A 3,279-nucleotide genomic window follows, 5' to 3' on the forward strand; every position below is an offset into this window, starting at 1 on the left:
GGAGGAGGCGCGAGGAAGAGGGAGACCAGCCCAATATTCCGCCGGTGCCCCGGCCCCAAACGTTTCCCTTCATTTTTACACAAAATCAACCGCAAACCCCGTGTAATATCCAGGATCACAAACCTCCTACTCCCTTCATCGGAGTATATAGGGTCTACTACGTACTCCGAGATTTACTTTGACCAATACTTGGACCAAGCATACATAATGTGTGTGTGTGTTGTAGTGAAAGGAGTTTCCGATGCGAAAATTGGTAGGCGCGGACGAGCGCGTGCGCTCCTGGTATCGCTAGCCATCGAACCTGCTATGAGATGTGGGCTGTGCGCTTTATTATATGTTATTCGGTTGTACATGTACGGCATATGCGAAGGTACAAATTAGCATACGTGTAACGGGCGTTTGTCTCTGACGGGGTGGTTGGTACCTTAACTGACATGAGGAAAAGAGCTGCCGACTGAAAGTGGAGCAGACATCTGGATCTCGGCCAGATCAAGATTTTTCTTTTTTTTTTTTTTGGAATCACCCGGCCATATTGCGTGATTCAGAGGCTAGCGGCGGCAAAGCAGTTCTTTGTCGAGCCTGTGAGCAAGTGCCAAGCTTGCTCACTTAAAGTGGCAGATTTGATGGTCGGCTCACAGTCTCAGGGTATGAACTACAGGCTTTGCTGGGTGGAAAGGTTTCAAAAATCAAACTAGATGTGTACAGTGCTGCGTCCGCGTCCATGGCCGAAGACAAGAGAGTCTGCACCCTGCTGTCAGTGCCGGCTTGATTGTCAAGCATAACATTTATATTAAAAATCATGCGTGTGATTTTAGTAAAATTTTCAGGATAAAAAATGGGGAAAAATAGGAGATACAACTGACTCTAGGGAATAGTAGCTGAACATGTCATCGTTAGCACACGAAGATTAATATGAGACCTTTGTTACAGCAGCATGAAACTTAGCTTTGAACAACACATCCACATTCAGGGCATTAGACAAATACGGTACATATTTTGGCTAAGGGCACTGGCAGTGAGCAGTCAGGATACAAGGGGGAAATAAGGAAAATCCAGTGATACTTGAAATGCTTGCAGCTTGCATAGATGAATCATGGTTCAACATTTCAGGAAAAATTAACACGAAAACAGGACATATAAGTGGAGATATATGCCTGACTAATGGATAGTAGATGAACATGTCATCAGTAGCACACTAAGATTAATATGAGATCTTTGTTACAGCAGCACAAAATTAGTTTTAAACAATGCATCTAGACAGCTCAGGGTTCAGACAAATACATATTACTAAGCTGACAATACATAATGTATATCAGGGGGCTGGCAGTGAGCAGTCAGGATACAAGGGGGAAATAGTAGAAATTCAGTGCTACTACTTGAGATGCTTGCTGCTTGCATACAGCTCAAGGGCACATTATTCATTTGAACCGAAGAAACTACCAATTATATTGTAAACTTTTCGAATGTTGATATTGTTCTCTCTAAGTTGTTTAACAAGGTCTCTTGTATATAGATGGATATTTTTATGTGAAGGTCAGTACACCTTTTCACCACATTTATCTGTCAAAGCATGATTGTGTGATGGCCTGTGCTCAGTTATGTACGCAGGGCACTCACAGCGGCATGTGCGTGTATTTCCTCTTTTTGGTTTGCCCTGAAAGTACAAGTTCATCGCCAAATGTTTCAGTGCATTTTCACAAAACAATTGCAGGAATGGGACAATGAATTTAATTTGGACCCACCGAGTATCCACATACTATCTCCTGCATACATTTGGTTCTCTTGACGTTGAGCCTACTTTTTTCGTATCTTATTTCGAATCCAATTTCCCACGAACATAGGTTGTGGAGGTCGTATGGCTCTCCCAATGAATCGAAGTTGTATCCAACAGATGGTACCACTACGGTATCAGTTTTCTTCTCTGCATATCCTCTTAATGTTTTTTTCAAGGGCACATACTCTTCCAGCACAAGGTGCACGCTCGATAGGGGCTCGCCCAATATGAACCCTGCATCATTAAGAATGAATTAATTCTGACTGTAAATGGATGCCTTCTTTTTCTTGAAGAATGCAATATTCATCAGTGAGCAACATGGAAGTACAGTTTTACAGTCAGAGATCTAAATTATTCAGAGATGTCTTAGCGTACTAGCTTCAGAGTTGAGCATCAACAAAGACAAACTGAGGTTTGCCTTATTTTTCCTCAAGAATTTACTTTGGATAAGAGAGCACCATGGATGTACAGCTTTACTTTCAGAGTTCTAAAATCATGAAGAATGAAATACCTCTGACTAAGAATGCAATTGGACCAACATGGAAGTACAGTTTTACATTCAGAGATCCAAAATGTTCAGATATATCTTAGGGTACTAGCTTCAGAGTTGAGAATGAACAAATACAAACTGACGTCGGCCTTCTTTTTTCTGAAGAATGTAGTATTGACAAGCGAGCACCATGGAAGTACAGCTTTACTTTCAAAGTTCTAAATTGTTCAGATATGTCTTAGGCTCTTAGCGCATTAGTTTCATAGCTGAGCATGAACAAGAGGAACAGACGGTACCTTTTTGTCCACCCGGAGGCTGGAGGGTCGTCTTTTCCCGTTGATTGTTGCGAATCGGTCGCCGACAAGCTCAGCGCTCGCAGCCGTTGTTCATGGCCAACTGGATTGTAAGCGGCGCGTCGCCCACATCTCCCATGCTCGATTCAGAAGCTGACTCTGGCTCACCGGCCGGCGCGAAATCGCTAGATGCAAGATCCAGCAAGGGGAACCTGCGAGAACACCCAGGCATCCCTAAGTTGGTTCCCGCAAAAGATTCAGAGTTAGTACTTGGCAGAGGATGAACTACCAACCATACCTGTCCACCGGATCTGATGTCCATTGCCGCCGTCGCCATGAGCTCTCGTCTTTGTTGATGGCGCTGCAGATCACTCGAAATGATGGTTTTTTTTCCGGTCATTGGAGGCGGGGGGTGGGCAGCGGGACTTGTGGTGGACCTGGGCTGGCATTTATTTTTCTCCATTATGCGTACGCCGTTGTCTGACGGAACTGCTTCCGTCACGTACATGATCGAGCCTTATGTATCGACAGTAAGCTCATCTGCACGTGTACGTCTACCCGAAGAGGCCCACCAATCCGGTCTTGCTCTATTGGTCCATTTAGCGGGAGCGTGCGCGGCCGTGCTCTCTATCGCCGTTCTCGTTTCCGATGGTACTACCTCTCTCTCAGTTTACAGGGCGTGCGCGTATCCCTAGGTCGTCAATTTGACCAACCTAATACAA

The 3,279-nt window shown here is 44.6% G+C and overlaps 1 long non-coding RNA gene across 1 annotated transcript; it reads right to left on the reverse strand.

Annotated features, from left to right (window-relative positions):
• Window positions 1-1,056: 1,056 nt before the first annotated feature.
• Window positions 1,057-3,001, reverse strand: LOC119274863. The gene is made up of 4 exons (XR_005135359.1): window positions 2,856-3,001; window positions 2,561-2,769; window positions 1,743-2,008; window positions 1,057-1,654 (listed from the first exon to the last, which is right to left on the reverse strand). It is a non-coding gene; the product is annotated as an uncharacterized LOC119274863 (long non-coding RNA).
• Window positions 3,002-3,279: the final 278 nt, after the last annotated feature.

This window comes from Triticum dicoccoides, chromosome 3B, assembly GCF_002162155.2.
Source record: "Triticum dicoccoides isolate Atlit2015 ecotype Zavitan chromosome 3B, WEW_v2.0, whole genome shotgun sequence".
Lineage (NCBI taxonomy): Eukaryota > Viridiplantae > Streptophyta > Magnoliopsida > Poales > Poaceae > Triticum > Triticum dicoccoides.